This window comes from Bos javanicus, chromosome 2, assembly GCF_032452875.1.
Source record: "Bos javanicus breed banteng chromosome 2, ARS-OSU_banteng_1.0, whole genome shotgun sequence".
NCBI lineage: Eukaryota > Metazoa > Chordata > Mammalia > Artiodactyla > Bovidae > Bos > Bos javanicus.
Genome location: NC_083869.1, coordinates 70,332,132 through 70,356,024, shown reverse-complemented (window position 1 = coordinate 70,356,024; position 23,893 = coordinate 70,332,132). Strand labels below are relative to the sequence as shown.

The window sequence follows — 23,893 nt, the reverse complement described above, 5'->3', positions numbered from 1 at the left end:
GTCCCGCCTCACCCCTGTCCCTCTGGCAGATGCTTTAGATTAACAAATGAATCTCCTTCACATATAGTCCAGGCACTTCTCTATTGCCTTTGTACCGGGTCCCAGGATTAGTGAGACCACATACATTCTTCAAAAGGAGTATAGATCCCCACAGTTCCCACATCTCCCAGACATAAGATCTGTTGGTTTCCAAAGCCAAATGTTTTGGGAGTCTTCTTATCTCCAGTGCCAGCTCCCAAGTATTGGTGATCAACATGAGGCATGAACTTTTCTCTCCTTTGGGACTAGCTCTGGATCCACAAGATCCTTTCCTCCTGTGGGTTGCCATGCCAGGTATGTGTTTTTCTGTGATTCTCCATCTCTGCCTCTCTTATCCACGTGGTCCTTTTATCCCTTGTTGTGAAAGATCTGTTCAGCCAATTAACAGTTCATTTTTAGTGGTGGATTTTCTATGTGTGACTATAAAATTGGTGTGTGCATTGGATTTGCACAGATGGCAGATCATTATATCTAAATGCATTTGTTGTTATTGTTCAGTTGCAAAATTGTATCCGACTCTGCAACCCTGAAGACTGCAGTGTGCCAGGCTTCCCTGTCTTTAACCATCTCCTGGAGTTTGCTCAAATTCATGTCCATTGAGTCAGTGATGCCATCCAACCATCTCATCCTCTGCAAGGATCTTCATATGCCACCATCTTAGATTGCCTCCCAACACCCCTCTTTGTTAACAGAGATATAATCAGAGTTAATGTTAGTACAACTGTGGCTATCCTCTTGTACATTAAGTATTTTAGGGGGGAACAGAGAAAGGTTTATTACAGGGCCATGCAAGGAGAGTTTTTAATTGTATAGGATTTTTAAATGGAAGAAAGGCAACCTTCATTCTGTGTGGCTGTGATTTCAGGAATAAGACCTGTTTGCAGGTAGGAATTAAAGGAAAACATATTTCTGTTCAGTGTAAATTCTACATTCTTTAATCTGACAAATTTCTTTTTTGAGAAACTACTCTGTATTATGTACTAACTTAGATTCTAGAAATGAAAAGTCAAATAAGACAACTTAATGTCTGGTGGGAGCAATAATTACTAAGCTTAAATTATGAGTCACAAAGTCAAAAACCTATAGGGACTTGACAGGTCAAGTCAAATTGGCTGGGAAGTGGTGAGGACTTGGTAAACTAGAGAACATAGACATCTCCTAAAAAGTGCAACTTCCATTCAACTCCCCTGATGTATGCCTTTGGAAAGGCAGTCCCAATATTTAAAGACTTTCTGATTTTTCCAAAGTTGGAAAACTAGATACTTAGGTGAAATGTTCAAATGCATAAAAGATTATGCAGGAAAGGGCTGAATTTGATCCAAAGGTATCCATTTTACTACCCTCTATATAGTGGGTTGAGCAGTGACTCCTCAAAAGACATGCGTAAGTGCATGCTCAATTGCTTTAGTTGTGTTCAGTTCTTTGCAACCCAATGGACCAGGTTCCCCTATCCATTGGATTCTCCAGGCAGAAATATTGCGGTAGGTTACTATGCCCTCTTTCAGTGATGTAGCCAGGGAAGGTAAGAGATGCTGACACCCTGTAAAAGCTAGAAGAGGGAGAAAGGATTTCCCCTCAGAGAGTTTGAAGAAGCACAGCCTGGACAACACCTCAATTTCAGATGTCTAGCCTCCACAACGGTAAGAGAATACATTTCTGTTAAAAGTCACACAGTTTGTGGTGATTTGTTACGGCGGATCATTCTGTCTAAGTGCATTTGTTGTTATTGTTCAGTTCCTAAGTCATACCTGTCTCTTTGCAACCCCATGGACTGCAGCATGCTAGGCTTCCCTATCCTTCAATACCTCCTGGAGTTTGCTCAAAGTCATGTCCATTGAGTTGGTGATGCCATCCAACCATCTTATCCTCTGTCACCCACTTCTCCTCCTGCCGTCAGTCTTTCCCAGCATCAGGGTCTTTTCCAATGAGGCGGCTCTTTGCATCAGGTGGCCAGAGTATTGGAGCTTCAGCATCAGTCCTTCCAATGAATATTCAGGGTTGAGTTCCTTTAGGATTGACTGGTTTGATCTCCTTGTCCAAGGGACTCTTAAGAGTCTTCTCCAGTAAGCTGAAGGTAAGCAAGTGTGCTTTAAGAGTACAAGGGAGTATCTTCAACCCACTTGACAGAGATTAGAGGAGGAAGAGTCAGGGAGGGGTTTCTGAAGGAACTGACATGCAAGTGAAATAGCAATTGCCATCCAAAGCTTCTGTGTGTTTATGTGTAGTGGGGAGGGGAGGGTAAGCACATTCTAGATAGAGATAATAATGCAAATTGTTCAAGAGTGAGGGTTATATCATGAAGTAGTGAGCTTGCTATCAAGCAAGTGTTTACAAGTACATATTGCACAACTGCTGTTTGGGGAGTTTGAAAGGCAATTTATTCACAAGATAAACATTATACTCACTACTAGACAATATTTGCAATGCCTCTTGAACTCGAATTCTGATGACCCTTGTTTTTTCCCATCTTATTATATCCCTGCATGCTGGCAGGGCTGACTGCCAATGTCAGGCTTGTAAGTTGCAATGATTCCAGGGCACCATGCTGTGTTTCAAGGGGCCAGATCCCTGCTGATCCCAGTCTCTCCATCCCATGGAGTAGATGCTACATCTGACAGAAAGTAAATGACCAAAACCCTCAGCCTGGGAGTTCTATTGCATCTCTTGACCAGTAAGACACAAACTAGTTTTCTTTCCTAAACAGTTTCAACATGAGTCAGGAACAGAAATCTCAGGAGCTAGAAATTTTTGCATCTTGATTTGAAAAAGTGTCTTGATAATCTTTACCAAAGGAAAACTTTGGTAGAATTCACAGTCTAGGGGCTGTATTGGGCTAGACTCCTTGCTCAAATTTATGGAACTATTAAGCAGAGGTGACAGATGATGTGACATAAATCCTTTTAGAGCTGTGCTGTTTCTCTCCACTTGCTGTTTCTCTCAGTCTAGGGTATGTGTTCTCTCAGGCTAGGCAGAATGTGCCGGGGAAATGCAGAGTCATAGAATAAGCATACTATATCTGCCTAGACCAACAGTTCCTAAACTTTTTGGTCTGAGGACCTATTTACATAATGCTTAAAATTTATTGGGGACCCCAAAGAATTTTATGTATAAGTTGTATTTATCAATATTTACCCTATTAAAAATCAAAACAAGCTTTTGAAATGAAAGATTAAACAAGCACACATTTCAGTAGCCATCAGGGCAATAACACCATGACACGTCACATAGCTTCTGGACACGAGAGCATGAGAGCATGTTGTTCCTACAGTGTATTTATATTGTCATGAAAATAGTTTTGACCTGAATGAGTCTTGGAGATGTCTCAAGAACTTTCTATTTCTCAAATATTTAGATAAAATTGCATTTTAAAAAGTATTTATAATGTGAGTCAAATGTGTAGGAAAAGAATAGATTAATCAATGAGTGATATAAAGACAGCTTGTGATGGTGGTGGTTTAGTCACTAAATCATGTCTGACTCTTGCAACCCTATGGACTGTAGCCTGCCAGGCCCCTCTTTCCATGGGATTTAACAGGCAAGAATACTGAAGTGGGTTACCATTTCCTCCTCCAGAGGATCCTCCCAACCCAAGGATGAACCCTCATCTCTTGTGTCTCTTGCATTGATAAGCAGATTCTTTATCTCTGAGCCGCTTGGGAAGACTATTAAATGACCATGGAGCTGACTATATTCTACAATTTGGGGTTAGGGAAAGCCTGTGTAAGCATGACACAAACTCAAAAAATGATAAAAAGAAAGGAAGTGATAATTAGCCAGATAAAAGTAAAGTACCTGAACAAGATGAACAAGAAATTCAGAAGAGAAATATTAACAGACAATAAATATGTGAAAATGAACTCATCCTAAACAATATTTTAAAGCAATTTAAGACAGTAATAATGGTGCATTTTGTATCTACCAAATTTTCAAAAAGTGTAATTTTAATTGATAGCATAATACTGCTGGGAGTATAGGAAAATGGGTACTCTCATGTTTCACTGATGGAAAGTATGAACTAAAATACTTTTGCCTAACAATTTACTTTATCTATTACAATTTCAAATGTGTATACCTTAACAGCCAGCCATCTTTCACATAAGAATCTGTCTTACAGGAATTACAATTAAATAATGTGGATATGTGTACAAGGGATTTCTCCTATAACACTTTTTGAAGTAACAACAATGATCAGAAATGATATAAAAGTGGGCACATGGAAATGTCCATTAATAGGAGATGAGATACATATGTTGTACTGTAGTGATTGCACTGAAAACAATGCAGCCATGAACAAGAATAAAGGAGACTTCACTGTATTGAAGTAGAAAAAAATCTATTGTATATGGTTAAATTTGAAAGCCATTTGTAGAGTGATATGTATGGCACCATTTCAATATTTGAAGAAAAAGAAATACGTATATAAATATATCTCTGGAAGCCCAGGAAATAGATGAGAAAGATACATAGCAAATCATCATCCTGTCATCACTTGTTTTCTCTAAGGAGTGGGATGAGGTTTGTAGAAGAATTTTATTAATGCAAATAATTTTAAAAGATGTGAAATTATGAGCAATTATTCTGCTTTTCTTCCACATATTTTCTTAGTACATTTTAAGCAAAATTAGAGTTGATTTTTAATAATAAAATTTAATATCTCCAAAAATATTGCCTTGAGCTCCTCCCTGGACCTTACTCTTCTCTGTCATTAATGAAACCTAGAGGAAAAGAATGGGATACCTTGTACCTGTGACTAGGCTGTGTCACCAAATGACCAAGGAACAAGTGGGGTCCTCAGTTCAGCCAAGTAGCCAAGGATACATGTGATTCTGGGCTGGTTACCAGTGAGGTGCTATCAGAGCACCTTGTTTGGGTCTCTCCTCTGATTGCACCCACCTCACCTACCTTCCGAAGCTACCGAGGCTCCCGGACAGCTCCCCATCCCCTGAACACACACCCTGCATCCATTCAATCCTGCATGTGTTCGCTCCCCACTGACTCCCCCAGTGATGAGCCAGGCAAGCGTGGTGCTTGGTGTTGGTGCGGTGATGGAAAGGCAGAGGTCCTGCCCTCAGGGGAAGGGGCACGGGTGTCACCCAAGGACATAAAAGAGAGTCCTGTAAATACAACTGCCCACTCATACATTTCAGAGCTAAGCCAAAGATTGTCCAGCATTCAGTGAGGGCCTGGAACAAGGCAGGTACTGCTCTCTAGTCCCTTGTTGGGTACACTGACTTCCATCCATGGCAAGGACTCTCTCTGTGTCTTTGTCCTCTAGCACCTCCCAACACAGGTAGCAGGGGAGGAAGCTGCTTTATGGTAGCACGTGGTAGGAGGGGAGCATCACGCCACTTGCTCACTTCCTGTTTTCCAGCTCCCATTGTCTCCTCTGAGCATCTCATCTTGGATCTCCTTTCCTCAGTCCTTCCAGAAAAACATTTCTCTTCCTTCTCCTCTCTCTCTTTCTTACTTCCTTTCCTCCCTTTCTCCCCCCCTCCTTTTTCTCACTCTCTCTCTTTCTGTCTCTCCCTGCAGCTCTGTCTTCAAGATTTGAGAGCTGAATGAAGCCTAAGTTTCTGATAGTCTTAACACTCCACAGTGTTAGAGGCAGACCTGGAGCCAGGCTGTGGCTATGACCTGCTCAAGCCCTCAAAGTCCACTGTGGATGAGGGTAGGGCAGGGGTCCTGAACTGCAGCTGGAGTGAAGAGGGACGGGGCTGTGCCCTCTGCCTCCACTCAGCGCAGGGAGCATGATTGTGGGGGCCAGGGCCAGGAAGTGGCAAATTGGGGGTCACTTGTTCTAGGAAGAAATTCTAATGATTCAGGGCTGAAATATTATAACTGGGAAAAAAAAGTTTAAGAGGGTACTGTGAGTCCTCAGTACCTATAAGGAAAAAAAAAATCCCTTTCTTTAAAGAAAAATGAATCTTCTCTGCAGTTTGGGGTTGTCAGGAGAGCTCCCTCATCCCAAGGCTGTGACTGGCTGAATGGGTCTTCTCACCTTGCAGTCACCAGGCATAATGGTCTCCAGGGGACAGTCAGAAATGTACTTTTGCCTGGCAGCCTGTGGAGCACAAAAATGACACTGGGCCAGAAACTGGTGGACGAGGCCTGCCCCTGAGAGGCAGGAAGCATGAACCAGTGTGGACAGACACACTCTGCCCTGGGCCTCAGTCTTCCTGTTTGTAAGGTGAGGGACTAGGGCTGGATGATCTCAGAACCTGCTGCTCTGATAATACAAGGCTCTGATAGGGTGTGGCAGGTGTGGGAGGGGGAGATGGAGGGGAAGAGGAGAGAGAAAGGAGGGGGCGATGAGATGGGAGTCCCAGCACGCAGTTCTCCCACACCCTCCTCCTGCCCACTGAGCGGGGGCTCTAGGTGACATCTCATCACACCTGTGGCTGACCTGAGTGTCCTGAGCCCCCCCTTCCATCCTCTTCTGAATCTTCCCCAAGGACAGACACTTTAGACCTCTCTTTCTCAAGCCTCCAGTGACAGTTCATTCAGTGCCAAGGGCTACTCCTGCCCCATGGTCTCAGAATGTCCTATAGGCTCCAAGTTGAGGTCTTTGCACAGGATCACAGGGATGTGTTCACCACAGCCTGCCTCTGGGGGTCCTCCCTCAAACGCCTTTGCTCCCTGTGTGCATGAGACCAGGCATCATCCCTGCCACCATCAGACACTGAGACTGAGAGTAGGCACCAGAGACCCTGGATCCCTCTGTTCCAGGACACCTTGCTCCCAACTGGTGCCTAGGTCTCTGAGCAGCACACCCTGAAAAAGGAGGAAACCCCTTGGGAGATTCACAATGTAATTTTGTTCAGGGTAGCCTATGGTTTTAGGTGTTGCACAAAAATAAGGAGTTAAAAACCACTGAAGCCCACATAGGAACAAGAGTGGCTTTCCATGGAATGTTCTCAGTCCTTTTGATGAGCTCAAGGCATTTGTGCTGGTCTTTATGGCCTCCCTCATTTCAGTTAAGTTCCTTTTTAACAAGGAGACAATGAACTGTAGGCTCAGAACCTTCAGCAGAAAATGTTCAATACTAATGGTTAATCAGAACTTCCTTAGTGGCCCAGTGGTAAAGAATCTGCTTGCAATGCCAGAGATACAAGAAAAGTGGGTTTGATCCCTGGATTGTGAAGATCCCCTGGAAAAGGAAATGGCAATCCACTCCAATATTCTTGCCTAGAGAATCCCATGGACAGAGGAGTCTGGTGGGCTTCAGTCCATGGGGTCGCAAAGAGTTGAACACAATTGAAATGACTTACACATCCACGCAACAGTAACTCAGCAGTAAAGAATCCAGTTGCCAGTGGAGGAGACGTGGGTTCAATCTCTGGGTCAGGAAGATCCCCTGGAGAAGAAAATGGCTATCCACTCCAGTATTCTTGCTGGGAAATCCAAAGGACAGAGGAGCCTGGTGGGATATTGTCCATGGGGGTTGCAAAAGAGTTGGATACAACTTAACAACTAAACAACAACCACAATATTTGGCTTGTGTTATACACTTTTGAAATTACCATCTCTTTATGGTAAATGAAATTGGTTTTCCATTTAATAGCAGTGTATAATGTTTAAAATTTGAATTTACATAAGAGTCAAAAAGGAACTTGACTTGAAAAAAGATTATTTTAGGTGAGGCTTGGCTGTGGCTGGAGTTGGGAAAGCTCAATGCAGAGAGGGTGGGAACTCTCATAAGGCAACATCTTTACCCTCATGGGCTGGTCCAAAAGGGCCCTCCAGATACCCACTGTATCCTGGCTCTCATTCCTTCTCCGATTCAGCTCCCAAAGCAACCCTCACCATCCCCACTCTCCCAGTCTCTTTACCAAAGCAGCCCACCATGCAGAAAAGAAGTTACTTTTGATGGAGTTGGCTTCCCAACATGTATGGCAGGCCCATTTAATCAACAGAGCTGAGGTCTTCACTTCCAGGTCATAGTAGGTCAGTTACCTATCTCAAAAAGTGTTTTGAAAATATTTAATAATATGCAAATGATCTATGAAAATTCTTGAATGAATGTGACAAAAATGCAACTGTTTGACTACTCAGTTCTAATGAATTGGATGACCCTAGAGCCTATAATACAGAGTGAAGTAAGTCAGAAAGAGAAAGAACTATTGTATATTAACACATATATATGGTGTCTAGAAAGATGAACCTACGTGCAGGGGAACAATGGAGATGCAGACATAGAGAACAGACTTGTGAACACAGGGAGGGAAGGAGAGGGTGGGACAAATTGAGAGTAGCACTGAAACGTACATATGCAGAATTAGACAGCCAGTGGAAATTTGTTTTACGACGCAGGAAGCTCAAATCTGGGGTTCTGTGACAACCTAAATGGGTGGGATAGGATGGGAGGTGGGAGGGAAGTTCAAGAAGAAGGGGGCATATGTGACTGATTCATGTTGATATATGGCATAAATGAACACAATATTGTAAATTTTAAAATAAATAAACGTTAAAAAAAAAAGAAAAAAAAGCAGCAGTTGCCGATGTTCATGGTCAGATTCCTTGCATTTTCACTTGAGCCATGCCTTGGGTTCATTGCCGCTGTAAGCTTGAGTTCTGATACCTGGCCTCCTTGTCCTGGCACCAGTACCAGGCTTTGACTCTTTGCTACTTCCCTCCATTCTGTTCAGAGACCAGTTATAACAACCTAACCCCATCAGGAAATTCACTGGAATAAACTAAAGTGCTCAGTTAATAGTAGCTGAATCAATGTATGAGCTCTGTGCAAGGTTTCAATCACAATTGTTGCTTGATGCTTTTGTGGAAGATGAAAATTTCCAGCAGTTATCTGGAACAGCAAGGCAAGCTGACCAGACCCAGTTAGATCTTTCGGTTTTAATTTCAGTTTGATGGAATAATTTCACAAGGAACAGTACAAATTTGAAGGTTGGAGCTTAAGGCCCCCAAAGAAATAATTTCTTTATTACATTAGCATTTAATATTTTCTTTCCATGTATTGTTTGCCTCCATATGCGAAATTATAATTTGTACTTCTTTTCAAGGAAGAAAAAAATTTTAATATAATACATCTAACTCACAATCACATTAAAATTGACTAAATTAAATTGGAGATTTAAAGTCTACCAAAGTTTCTAATTATGTATATATATGTCTCCTTCATGCAAATCAGTTTTTTCATGCTTTGCAACCTGCTCTCTGTTTAAAAAGATACTGTAAAAATCTTTCCATATAAGTAGATCTAAAACTACTACACTAAGTACTCACTATTGAAATTTTAGGTTGTTTTCATTTTTTCTTTTTTAATAAATTATAATTGTGTTAAACAGTCTCTTCCTATACTATTGGAAAATTAGGTTCTTAGCAGTTTTCAAAAATGTTCTAAATAGTACTTCATGAACAATATGCTAAGAATGTTTTCACATACTTATTAAGTATTTTTTAGTATAAATTTCTAGCAGTTGTGTTGTTCACCAGAGAAAAATGTACTTTATAAAAATGACTTTGATAACTTATCAAATTGCTTTTCAGTAATATTATAACAACTATATACCCATAGGCAAAATATGAATGTACCTAAATTCTCACATACTCACTAGCATTGTGTATATTATTTTAAAATGCTCCCAATTTGATAAGTGAAAGTGGTGTATTTTCCATTGTTTTTATTATTTCAAAACATTTCCTCAATTACTTGTGTGGTCCTTGAAATTATTGGTTATTCATTTTTCTGTTTTAATAAGTAGTCTCTTTATAAGTAAAGAAGTAAATGCTAGTTACTCAGTCATGTCCAACTCTTTGTGACCCATGGATTATAGCCTGTCGGGTTTCTCTGTCCATGGAATTCTCTAGGCAAGAATACTAGCATGGGTAGCCATTCCTTTCTCCAGGGGATCTTTCCCACCCAGGGATCAAACCTGGGTCTCCTGCAATGCAGGCAGATTCTACGTTTATCCAATTTTTTTTTTTTTTCTGTTAGAGTAGGCACTCTTTATCTACCCTTTGTCTACTTTCTGTGTTCTTAGTTTGTTTTTTTGCTCTTAATTTTAAATTTTTGCTATATTTGTAAAATTATTATGCAATTAAATCTTTCACCTTTATTGCTTTATGGTTTCTGCTTTTGGTGTCATATTTAGAAAGGCCTTCCCTTTCCCAAAATTATAGAAACTTTTGCTTGCAAGTGTCTTCCTTACTTTTGTAGGTTCATATTTTACACATATTTTTAAGGAAGTTAAAGTTTTATAAGGTATGCATTAGTAAATTATTTCTCCAAAATATTAGTCAAATTATGTTCCAAAGAGGAAAAGGAGTACATCAAGGCTGTACATTGTTACCCTGCTTATTTAACTTATATGCAGAGTACATCATGAGAAGCGCTGGGCTGGAAGAAGCACAAGGTGCAATCAAGATTGCTGGGAGAAATATCAATAGCCTCAGATATGCAGATGACACCGCCCTTATGGCAGAAAGTGAAGAGGAACTAAAAAGCCTCTTGATGAAAGTGAAAGAGGACAGTGAAAAAGTTGGCTTAAAGCTCAACATTCAGAAAATGAAGATCATGGCATCTGGTCCCATCACTTCATGGGAAATAGATGGGGAAATAGTGGAAACAGTGTCAGACTTTATTTTCTGGAGCTCCAAAATCACTGGGCAGAGGACCCTGCTGGGTTGCAGTCCGTGGGGTCGCTAAGAGTCAGACACGACCTAGCGACTTCACTTTCACTTTTCACTTTCATGCATTGGAGAAGGAAATGGCAACCCACTCCAATGTTCTTGCCTGGAGATTCCCAGGGACGGGGGAGCCTGGTGGGCTGCCGTCTGTGGGGTTGCACAGAGTCAGACACGACTGAAGCGACTTAGCAGCAGCAAAATCACTGCAGATGGTGACTGCAGCCATGAAATTAAAAGATGCTTACTCCTTGGAAGGAAAGTTATGACCAACCTAGATAGCATATTGAAAAGCAGAGACGTTACTTTGCCAACAAAGGTCTGTCTAGTCAAGGCTATAGTTTTTCTAGTGGTCATGTATGGATGTGAGAGTTGGACTGTGAAGAAAGCTGAGCGCCAAAGAATTGATGCTTTTGAACTGTGGTGTTGGAAAAGACTCTTGAGAGTCCCTTGGACTGCAAGGAGATCCAACCAGTCCATTCTGAAGGAGATCAGCCCTGGGATTTCTTTGGAAGGACTGATGCTAAAGCTGAAACTCCAGTACTTTGGCCACCTCATGCAAAGAGTTGACTCATTGGAAAAGACTCTGATGCTGGGAGGGATTGGGGGCAAGAGAAGAAGGGGACGACAGAGGATGAGATGGCTGGATGGCATCACTGACTCAACGGACGTGAGTCTGAGTGAACTCCAGGAGTTGGTGATGGACAGGGAGGCCTGGCGTGGTGCGATTCCTGGGGTTGCAAGGGGTCGGACATGACTGAGTTATTGATCTGATCTGATGATATTAATTATCAAATAATCAATCTCTTCCCTATTATTTTAAGCATCATTTATTATGTACTAAATTCTTATATTGTGTTTATTTCTGAACATCTTTTTCCATTGTTTTGCTTGTCTAGTTTGGTACTGCTGCCACACTGTTTTGATAACTACACATTGGTAATATGTTTTATAATTTGATGGAACAAGGAGTCCTCTATGATTTTTACTTTATAGAATTCTCCTGCATAATTTTACTTGTTTATTCTTTCATATGAGCTCTACAAGTTCACCTACACACAAAGACATACCATTAATACTGTTGTGGAATTACATTGAATGGGTAGATGAATTTGGAGGAAATCCAATACTGACTCTTTCCAACCAAAAGACCTGATAAGACTATTTATTCAGGTGTTTTTTAAAACATCTTTCATCACTACTGAGGACCATATTCTCTAAAGTGACTCCTGGAGGGCCAAAATCCTGCCAATGATCCATGGATTACCAGTGTTGAATTTACTCACATGCCCAGATAAATTGCTTAAAATAAGTACTAAAAGTCAAAATTGGAAGCTACTTAAGTGGGAAGCCACTTTTGTGTTCACCCTAAAAAATATAAGGACACTAATCTTGCCAAATGTTGCAGGAGCAGTCATTTTTCTTTGAATTTAGGATATCAAAATTATAGAAAAATATGATGGTATTAAGTCTTCACCTTTCCCCCTCTCATCTACATTTCATCCACCCTCCAAAAAAGTCCTCTGCAGTCACATTAGGCGGTGACAGAGAAGGACAAAGGTGACAGCATTCCAAATGAGAATTCTCAGTAATTCTCTGACAAGCTCCTGCCGGCTGCCTGCAGCAGATTCAAGACCAGGATGTGCCATTATGCACTCTATAATGTCATGTAATATGTCCCCACAGCCACTGCAATGAGGAGAATTTATGATAAGGACACAAGGCTCCACTGAGGAGTTCCTTGCTTTAACAGAAGTCGACTGTGAGTTTCTCAAATTTGAAGGAGAGGAAGAAGTGGCTGCTCTTTGAGTTAATCCACATGGCCGCTCAGGGCTCTAAATGACTATTTAATTTCCAACCAGATATGGGAACCAGGCGAACCCCCCAACTGAGGGCACACCAACAAAATGGCCAAGTATGATCCTTAATTTGTCAATAATGATTTTAGGCCATGACCCTTAATAGGACCCTGTCAGTGGTGAAGTGATTTATGCCTCCTGTGATGACATCAGTACCAATAGTGCTGATAAAAGAACACTTATATTGGAGCAAACAGGATGATGAATGGAATCCGGGTCTCCTTAGTCATCTCATTACTGCCTCTCCTTCAGCACGGAGCTAATGTAGCGAGTCATCGTGCGCCTGGGGAGTAGTTTGGAGGCTGAATTTAATAGTGGAAGTGCGGGAAATGTACTGTGGCCCTGGGTCAAGAGTGGCGGAGGGTGCGTTTTAAGTCAGTGTACAAGGAGGCAATTGTGCCAAAAATCATGACACTTCTGTGCCACCCAAGACTGCACCATGCCCTATCTCATTGGATGGCTGAGTTTTCTCCCCTCCAGTTTTCAAAATGTGACTCTAAAATCACAATGTCTTATCTTCTCGACCATGAGAGTCTTTCTCTTGAATATGTCCCTTCTTTCTTCCTTACCCCCTCCTCCCTGCCAGCTCCCTCATAGATACAGGTGATCCTTGATGCAGAGAAGCAACTTACAGAGGTGCAGGAATGTTGCAAAGAGGCCCCTTCCAGACATGTGAGAAGTGGGGGCTACGAGTCAGGAGGCTGATTTCTCTTCAGGGTTTCAGCACTGGCTAGCTGTGTGACCTTGGACGAGTCACTTAGCCACTCTGAACCTTAATAACTCCCTTTTTGGAAAAGGGAGCATCCAGGTGCATCTCCAGGTTCTCTTCCTGCTCCAAAATATAAGCTTTTTAGAGCAAGATTGAAATCCATGAATTCAATCTTTCCCTGAAAACACCAATTCTGGGTAATATCAATGACAGAGGGGCTTTGCACATAATAAGGAGGGGAATGTATCCCCATGGACTATTCAAAAGATGTGCATGTCACCCATAATTTGGCCAGCCCTTGAGTGCAGTGACTCTGCTGTACAGAGGGGAGTAGATGCAGTTTTATTAGTGCAATTTTATTGCCCTCACCAGCTGTACTCTTTTCTCTATAAAAGGTAATTACTTCCAATAGTAACAAGCTAATTGATTGCTAATTAAATCAATTGGCACACTAACCGCTGTCAGAAAGTGACAGATTAGAGGGTCATGTGACAGCGTGTTAGTAATGAAAAGTGGACATGGTCTGAGGGTGATTGACACATGAGATGAAAAGCGATTTGGGACCTCCGAGGTGGTCAGAGAGAGGGCAGGGAGAACATGATTGATTCAATGGTGACTGTCAGAGAGGAAATGAGAATTGAATGGAATTCAGTGTCTGCCTGAACCCTCACCACATGATGCTCCAAGTTTTTTCACATGTAAATAAGGGAGATGGAGACTTCTTGCAAATGAAATGCCAAAATAGAAAGGACAAAAGGGAGGGGGAACTGAAAGTGAAAGTGTGTGAGTCTTAAAGGAACAGAGATTTTTTTTCATTTGGAAATTGGAGAAAATGTAAGAAGAATAATTATTGTTCATTATTTGTCCACAAGTCTCAGCAACCTGGCTGCCTGTGTGCTAATATCTCTGCCTTTTAGAAGGTGCTTATCTGCTGTCATTATCAAAAAAGGAAAATGTTTATTGTCTGTACTTGCAATGCATCATAGCCTGATGAGGGCAGTGAATTAGATATTAATTTTGCCTGCAGGAAAACTGCACAATGAATCTGCTGCAATAATAGACATATGTTTCGAAGGAAGTGATGTTGGCATTTTGAACACCCACTGCCTTGTCTACAGCAGGCTTGTCACTCTGAAAGTTCCCAGTAGCCCTTTTGCAGAGACTAGGAGAGAAACCACCCATCATTTGGTGTGGCCTGAGGTCAGTGGAGGTTCCCTATTCTTGTGTCCTAAGATTTCCACTCTGATACTTACTGAAGTCTGAAAATCTGTCCTGAGCCTCTTATCACTCTTGGTTTTAAAGAGAAATGAGAAGTGAAGACTTGGGGGTAAATCTGACTCTGCATATACTGGCTGTGGACCTCAAGGAGTCAGCCTAGCTTCTCTGAACCTGTTTCCCCATCTGTGAAATGAGTAGAGTATTACTCACTCCCCAGGGCTGTGTAAGAGCTACCTAAGATAGTTCATGCAGAATGCCCCATGTGATGCCGCCAAAAATCTTGTCTTTCTCAGCCCACTGAAGCCAAATAAAAAATACAGAGACAGAGTTTGGAGGAAATAGAAAGGTGGCTTTAATCCTCAGCTGGCAGAGGGGAGACACAGTAGGCTTGTGCCTCAAGGACTGTGGCCTCCTTTCCATGAGGAATCTGGAGGATTTGTATAGAGAAGGGGCTGATGTTGAAGAACAAAAATGTAAGGATCTTGTATTCTTCTTCCTCTTGCATGGTTTCAAAAACAGTCCTAGGCTGGCATCAAGTAGCTGGGTAACTGGGTCTGGCAGTCCCTAACCTGGTAGTTGGGTCTATTGTCTTGTGTGTGTTGCATTGCTGCTTTCTTTCTATAATGCAAAAAGATAAAACTACAAGGGGTAATTTGCAAAGAGAGTGCTGTAAAGGTGAATACCAGATATGGATGTAATTAACATAGAGTTAAAGGATAGTAGCTGCAGAATATAGCTCATGCAGAGCTAGGGGACAGAAAAGCAAGCTTATTAATAGACAACAGATTAGGAACAGTTAAAGTAAAAACCAGGAGTAATCAGGCCTGCTTACTATTCTCTCCATCTTCTTTGTTCCCAGGAAAGAAAAGAAAACTCATCTCTCATTTCTCTTTTCTTCCCTTTTCACTGCAACAAGTGCACAAAACTTGCATGAGAAATGGGTGTTAACAGCATTAATACCAGCAGTAGTTACTTTATTAAATCTCAACATAGCCCTCAATGCCACCTGGTGAGAAGAAAGACCAAGTTCTAGAGTCAGAAAGAGGTGGGGTAAACCAAAACTTTGAAATTTCGTCCCTTTTGGAAAACCTACCTAATTTATGACATCTTTAGTTTTATCATTTGTAAATGGAATGAAAAATACCTATTTCAGGTTTGGGGTTATTTTGTGGATTAAAGAATTTAATTTATGTGAAGTTCCTAACACAGATGCTAATAAGTATTAGTTTCTTCTCCAACACACTAAGATTTTTTTAAAATAGGCAAAACTGGGGCTTCCCTGGTGGTCTAGTCAGTGGTTAACAATCCACCTTGCAATGCAAGGGATACCAGTTCGATCCCTGGTCTGGGAAAATCCCACATACCTCAGAGCAACTAAGCCCTTAAATTGCAGCTACTGAAGCCCATGCCTAAAGCCTGTATTCTGCAACAAGAGAAGCCACCGCGGTCAGAAGCCCACACACTGCAACAAAGAGAAGTCCCTGCTCGCTGAAACTAAAGAAAGCCTGCGCAGCAGTTAAGACCCATCACAGCCAATAAATAAATAAATTTTAAAAAATAGGTAAAAATGCCTCAATTTGGATTCTTGATTTGGGTTCTGTGTGTGTGTGTGTGTGTGTGTGTGTGTGTGTAAAACAGAAGAATGGCTACAGTGAGGGCTGGAGACCTGGAAAATCTCTAGCCCTTTATGTCCTCAACTAGTGAGATCAAAGCAGTCAATCCTAAAGAAAATCAATCCTCAATATTCATTAGAAGGACTGATGCTGCAGCAGAAGCTCTAATACTTTGGCCACCTGGTGTGAAGAGCTGACTCATTAGAAAGAGCCTGATGCTGGGAAAGATCAAAGGCAGGAGGAGAAAGAGACAACAGAGGATGAGATGGTTGGACGGTATCACCAATTCAATGGACATGAATTTGAGCAAGCTCTGGCGTGCTGCAGTCCATGGGGTCAGAGTCAGACACGACTGAGTGACTGAACAACAGCAGTGCCTCTACTGTGCTTCTGTACCATTTTAAACATTTTTGTCACTCCAGTTGTGATTTCAGTATCCAAAGGACTGAATGTTGGTCCCATAACAAATCAACCAATCCCAGGATATCTCTGTGTCCTCACCCAGGCAGGACCTCCCAATTCTGTTTTGCTGCAATAGTGATCTGCAGAAGCCAGCAAAGGTTTAACAGCTTTGTTGGTGATGTGTGGTTCCCAGACATGAATATGCAGAGATGCAGAAATATGTGGTGTGTTTTCCTTCTGCAAGGGACCATCTCTCTCACACCCACAGCACACCTACAGCACTCCTGGAAGCCATGCAAAACCAATCTTGCTGAGGCCAATGATGCCTCAGCAGCACAGCTGTCTCTGATTATTCTGGTATTTGGTGAAACAGAACCACATGCCCACATCCCCCAGGAGCAGGTGCATTTATACACATACACTCATGCACATCCTGATCTGATTCTGCTCAGAGGAACCTGCTCCTTCCCAGAGGAAAATAATCTCATAGCAGAGTCCCTGTCAGTCTACAGAGACTGGTCATGATGCTTAGAGCTTTTCTGAATGACTCAAGGACTCCTGGGTGGCACTATTGGTAAAGAACCTTCCTGCCAATGCTGGTTAGATGTAAGAGATGCGGGTTTGATCCCTGGGTTAGAAAGATCCCCTGGAGGAGTGCATGGCAACCCACTCCAGTATTCTTGCCTAGAGAACGCCATGGACAAAGGAGCCTAGCAGACTACAGTCCATAGGGTTGCACAAAGTTGGACATGACTGAAGTGACTTAGCATGCACAAGGGCTCCCAAAGGTAGAAAATACAAATTCCCACAGTTCTCATGAGAACTTGGCCCATTTGTTTCCTACCTTTGCTGCACATGGGAATCACCTAGGGAGATTCTGAAATACAGAAATCTGGGACCTGCCCCTGAGACCCTAATTTAGGTGTTTGGGGGGCAGCATGGGCAGTAGAATTTTTAAAGCCCCCAGGGGACTTAACAGCCAGAGAATGACGACTTGGTGATGACTTGGTTAGACAAGGCAGACACACCTGTGTAGAGCAGGGGAATGCCTAGGGAAAGATTTTTCTGCCACACAGAAGAGCCTTCAATCTTCTCCTGGGTTCCCCAAATCCTGGCATCTGGGGCCACTGTCTACTGCATCAGGGTACAAGGATTAGGCTGCAGGTCAATCTGTGAGAGGGAGGTAGGTTATTTACAGTGAGTACTTTACGGACCTTTCTGGAGAGCGCGTTTCATGACATGAGGAATGAGCTTAGGACACTGGATTCCTTAGGGAGAAAAAGTGGTAGAGAGGGGTGCAGGGGAGCATCATTTTTATGCTGAGTTCCAGGCCTTGCTGCCAGGCCATGGGCCAACATTTAGGGATGTAGGCCTATTCCCTTTCTTTTTTACTCCCAAAGTCACAGTGCCACCACAGATACCATGGACAGAGTACACAGTTTCTTCATGGATCCCTTCACCTTGGGGTATGCAAGCCCCAGGAGGAATGGTCCTTTGGTGAACCCCCAGACAGTCAGAATCTTGAACAGCTTCCACCTCAGTAACTGAGGACTATGGTAACTTTTGCAGATGACCTGTCGGGTTTGCAAAAACAAGACAGATTTGAGCAAATTGTCACTTTAAGTCATCGTCTCAGGAAAACGAAAGGAGGCTCTGTGGTTTGACTTCATCTCTCACCTCGACAGAAGGAGGCAATGCAGCAGCAGGGAGTGGATGAGCTTCTCCCAGGCCACCAAGTGTGGGTCACCCAGGCAAGTTATCATCATTTTACACCATCTGCCAGAGTGCCTGCAGGATCCATCCTGTCACCCAGCCTTCCAGACCTGTCCTTCCAGACTTAATTACGCTTTCTGGCAGATGGAGCTCGGTAATGAGAGGCTGTGTGGTACAGTGGTTAAAGACAGACTCTGGAGCCACATTGCTGGGGTCCAAATCCTGGCTCTCCCACCATCTAGCCATGTGACTGTGGACAAGTTCCTTAAGCTGTCTGTGCCTAATTTTTCATTTGTAAAGGGAAGATAGTTACATTTATATACCCCATAGGGTTGTCGTGAGAATTAAATAAGCTGTTGTATTTAAGAGTGTAAGCTATGATTATAAGAGCATAAAAAGCACTTAGTTGCTTCACTTTATTGTTGAAGAGTCTAGATTGGACAACTGCCGGGGAAGATTATAGCTTTTCTGTTTAATTATTTGTTATTTCATTCAATTCTGTGCATGTATGCTCAGTCATGTCTGACTCTTTGCAACCCCCATGGACTAAAGCCTGCCAGGCTCCTCCGTCCATGGGATTCTTCAGGTGAGAATACTGGAGTGGGTTGTCACATTCAACAGAGCAACCAATTTCATTCAGGACCACACAGAAAAGGAATAATACAAAGGAGAGAATAGATGGACTGGCTTGAAAAAAGAAGGCCCCTAAACAATCTTCTAGATACGATTGACTATGGGGCATATCAGTTGCTATAATGATGAAGGTAATTATTGCAGTGATACCCCAAGCATTGTGCTACATGTTCTGTTTAACCCTCCTAACACTTTAAAGGTTAGTGTCATCAAACCCATTCAAGAGAGAGGCTCAGAGAGAGTAACTAACTTGTCCCAAATTACATGGTTAAAGAGTTATAGAGGTAGGATACAATTTCAGGTCAGTGTGACTTGATAGTCTGGACTTTTAGAGTAAAAACGGATGGTACCATCAGAATCCAGCTGAATATTATTAACAATTTTTCACATATCATTTTGCTTGTCATAGTCTTGTAACTAACTGTATCAGTTAGGGTTCAGAGAAACAGACCCAGTGGGAGACATATAAAAAATATTTATTATGAGGAACTGGTTTACGTGATTATGAGGACTGGAAAGGCAAGTCTGAAATCCACAGGGAAGATCATTAGGAAGGGCAGGCTACTGAGCTGAAGCTAGTATTCACAGGCAGGATTTCTTCTTCCTTAGGAAAACCTCAGTTCCGCACTTAAAGTCTTTCAGTTGATTGAATCAGGTGCTCCCAGTTTATCTAGGAAAATCTACCTTACTTAATGTCAACAGACAATGGACTTAATCACATCTACAAAATATCTTCACAGCAATGCCTAGATTAATGTTTGATTGAATAACTGAAGACTACAGCCTAGACAACTGACACATAAAATGACCATCACAGTGCACCCCTTGTTAACTTAGGATCTATACATCTTTTCTTAAACATACTTAATCTGCAAATAAAGGCAGTAGCAAAGTTATACTTACACCTAAAATGATACAACTATTCTACATACAACCAAAAAAATGCTGTTTCCCTTGAAGAATGTGCAAAATCCTTGGATGACATTTACTCTTCTTCTTTGATATTTTATAATTTAAATACTGTGATATAAAGCTAACTATTATATATCTGGCTCTTTGTGACCCCATGGATTGTAACCTGCCAGGCTCCTCTGTCTATGGAATTCTCCGGGCAAGAATATTGGAGTGCTTTGCCATTTTCTACTCCAGAGGATCTTCCTGACCCAGGGATTGAACCCATGTCTCTTGCATCTCCTGCATCGGCAGGCAGATTCTTTACCACTGTGCAACCTGGGAAGCCCAACTATTATTAGTAACTTACATGATAAGGGGATAAGAAATGAAGAAAACAAAAATATTTTTTAGCACACGATTGAAACATATTCATAAAAAGTAAGGAATAAATACTTATAACTATTACAACCCTCGTTTCTGCAACTAGTTATCCATTGTAGTTGCCATTTACAACTGTTTTCTTCCTGTGGATGCAGAGACTCAAGGAGCTCAAACTGATCAAGTGGCAGTCTCAACTTCCAGTTCAAGGAAATCATTTTGTGTTGCCTGGGGAAAACATTCCTCCCTTTGGAACTAAGTCCTTTAGACCAGCAGAGCCTAAGATCTCAGGCAAGGGAAGCGCAAGTTTTTCTAGTAGCTCACTGGAAATAATAATGAATAGAACCACTCAAATTTCCATGTCTTAATTCCTGGACCTATGAATACTGGCTATGGGAGAAACAGCAGGATATATTTAATATAGCCTCCTACATACAGGACATTACCCTGCACCACTTGTATTGCCACCTAGTTGGCACCTGTAACTGGGCCTTCAGAAGGCCATTCTTCCATTCTATCAAGCCGTCTGTTCAGAATGATGGAGAATGCATTGAAACTAGAAAATTCTATGAGCATGGGACCATTACAGCACTTCATTTTTTTTGTGAAGTGATTCATCATATCAATATTGTGTGGAAGACTATCATGATGGTGGATAATACATTTTATCAATCCAAAGAGGATATATGTGGAAGAAGCACTGCATGTCAGAAATGTAAATATATATCCAGAGTAAATATAGTTAGACTAAGTGCTGTCTCTTCCATGATGAAGATGGTCTAATCAACCCATCTCCAGGTACTTGGATGATTACCCTGGGAAAGGTGTCATATCAGATACTCAGTGTTGGTCTTTGCTGCAGGTAAAAGAGCACTCAGAAGTGGCTGTATCCAGATTGTCCTTGATGAATGTAAGTCCACATTACTGAGCCTCTACTTAACCTCCATTCCTTCCAGCGTGTCTACTTTGTGGCCATCAGGCCATGAAAGGAATAGCTGAACAAAGATACTGACTATTATCCATAGAAGGGGTCATTCTATCCACTTCATTATTAAAATCTTTCTTCACCAAAGTCACACTTTGGTAAGCATTCACAAGGGACAGAAATGTATTCTCATTATTTGCGCATTCAAAGAAGTCTATCCAGAGGCCTCTTCCTCAGATCCGCTTGTCATCAATTTCTAATCATATCCCTTCCGAGTCCCTGACTATTCATCCAAACCATTGGCTGAAGCCCATAAGTCCTCATGGACTTGTACCTTTGGTCATCTCTCCTTCCTATGAACAATCGGTTGCACTAATCAAAGTTCTACCTTTCTTTTCATCCCTGTCTTTCAGAAATACTCAGGAAATGAGCTGTAGCGTTGCGCTGTCCATTTTCAGGTAATGCCTAGGGAAGAGGTAGAATCATTTGTTACCTAAGCCAGAGTTTTCTTTTCCTCAGTCAGCTGGTCATAGGAAACACTCCATGAGGTCAAGGATGCAGGCTGAAGTCGAGAATGTTGCAGGAGTTGTAATCATTTTCATTTGGAGCATTTCTTCATGGAACTCACTTGTGCCTTTCAGACCTGCTTGAGTCTGGATATCTTATATACCACTTCCATTTGGTAATAATATGCTCCTGTGCTTGATCAATTTATAGTTTAGTGGGTTAGTTCATAATGGGCAGCTCAGGTCACATGGTAACCTGGTGATCTGTAATTAAGTAACTATTCAGTCTCCTAAATCCCAGGAGAAAGTTAAAAGCTGCTTCTCAGAAAGAGAGTAGTTAGTCAGAGAAGAGTTGGACTTTACCACAAAATCCTGAAAGTCTGTGCTGTGATTCACCTAAAGGGACCAGCCAAAGTCTCCAGACAGCATTTCTAATTGCAGCTGATGCTTCAAGCCCTGTAGGGTCTGCTAGATTAAGTGCCAGAGGAGTTTGTATAGCAGACTTCTTTTGTTCTAGATGCTACTCAAAGTTAATAACTTTTGAGATTACTCAGTATATGGGCTGGAGAAGTATACCCAAATGAGGAATATGTTGCCTCAAAAATCTGGAGGTCCACTGGCACTGTGCCTCTTTTTTGGCTGTAGAATGGGCCAGATGCAATAACTTATCCTTCTTCTTAGAAGGATATTTTAACATACCCTCCCACCCCTGGACCCCATCAGCTTCACTGAGGTAAATTTTTGTTAGATTTATTTCCCACCCTCTGACATGCAAGTGTCTTAACAATGTGTATAGAATAGTTGCTACTTCTGGCTTGTGCTCAGTTGCTCAGTTGGGTCCGACTCCTATGGACTACAGAAGAGCCTGCCAGGTTCCTCTGGCGGGAACTTACTAGGATTTCCTAGGCAAGAATACTGGAGTGGGTTCCCATTTCCTTCTCCAGGGGCTCTTCCCTACCCAGGGATCAAACCCATGTCTCCCGCAGGTCCTGAATTGGCAGGCAGATACTTTACCATTGAGCCATACTTCCTGCTCAGTGGGTTCTGTTGGCATGATATCTCAGTGTAATGAACCAGCATGATGTCTTGTGAATGTGAAAGGTGACCGAGGTCCCTATGGACTAAATCATGACATAGAACTGGAGAGTTGATAGACCACAGAAGTAGGACAGTGAGAGTGTATTTTTGGCCTTGCCAGCTGAAAGCAAACTACTTTTGGCTATCTTTGCTAATAGGTTTCAAGAAAAAACAAGTGTCTGCCAGATCAATAGCTCCATAGCAAGTACCAGGGGATGTGTTAATTTGCTCAAGCAATGAAACTACATCTGGAACATCAGTTGTAATTGGAATAACCATCTGATTAAGTTTATGATAATCCACTGTCATTCTCCAAGATCTGTTTTCTGCACAGGCCAAATAGGAGATGTGAAAGGAAATGTGGCTGAAATCAACACTCTGCACCTTTCAAGTCATCAATGGTGACAATGATTTCTCCAATTCTCCCAGGAATGCAGTATTGCATTTGCTTAGTATTGTAGATAGAGATGATTCGGGTGGCTTCCACTTGGCCTTTCCTACTATAATAGCCCTCACTGCACAGGTTGTGGAACCAACCTGGAGATTCTGACAGTTATGAGATTCAGATCAGATCAGTCGCTCAGTCGTGTCCGACTCTTTTCGACCCCATGAATCACAGCACGCCAGGCCTCCCTGTCCATCACCAAGTCCCGGAGTTCACTGAGACTCACGTCCATCGAGTCAGTGATGCCATCCAGCCATCTCATCCTCTGTCGTCCCCTTCTCCTCCTGCCCCCATCCCTCCCAGCATCAGAGTCTTTTCCAATGAGTCAACTCTTCGCATGAGGTGGTTGAATATACATATTCCTATTGAGTATTCCAGGTCTGGGGAAATAAGCACAGGAAGGATTCAGAGACCTTCAGGGCCCACTCTGATGTACCTGAGATAAATCTCTATTGGTCACCTGACCTTTATAAAGCCCTGTGTTGGTGGGCTACAGTGATGCTTTGAGTCTCCAGGAATTAGTTCATAGCCAGTGTCCAGGTAGTTCTCAAAAGATCTGATTATTTCCCTTCCCCAGTGCACAGTCTCCCTGGTATATGGCCATAGGTCCCTTTGAGGTAGGCTGGGAAAAAAGTTAATAACATAAGTTTTTGGTACTGTATTGGAAGAAGCACAAGCTGGAATCAAGATTGCTGGGAGAAATATCAATAACCTAAGATATGAAGATGAATCCACCCTTATGACAGAAAGTGAAGAGGAACTAAAAAGCCTCTTGGTGAAAGTGTAAGAAGAGAGTGAAAAGTTGGCTTAAAGCTCAACATTCAGAAAACTAAGATCGTGG

General features: G+C 42.1%; 1 pseudogene; it reads left to right on the top strand.

Moving 5' to 3' along the window:
• The first annotated feature begins 254 nt into the window (after positions 1-254).
• LOC133235280 (protein Abitram-like) overlaps positions 255-23,893 on the top strand; it is a 41,270-nt pseudogene continuing 17,631 nt past the window's right edge.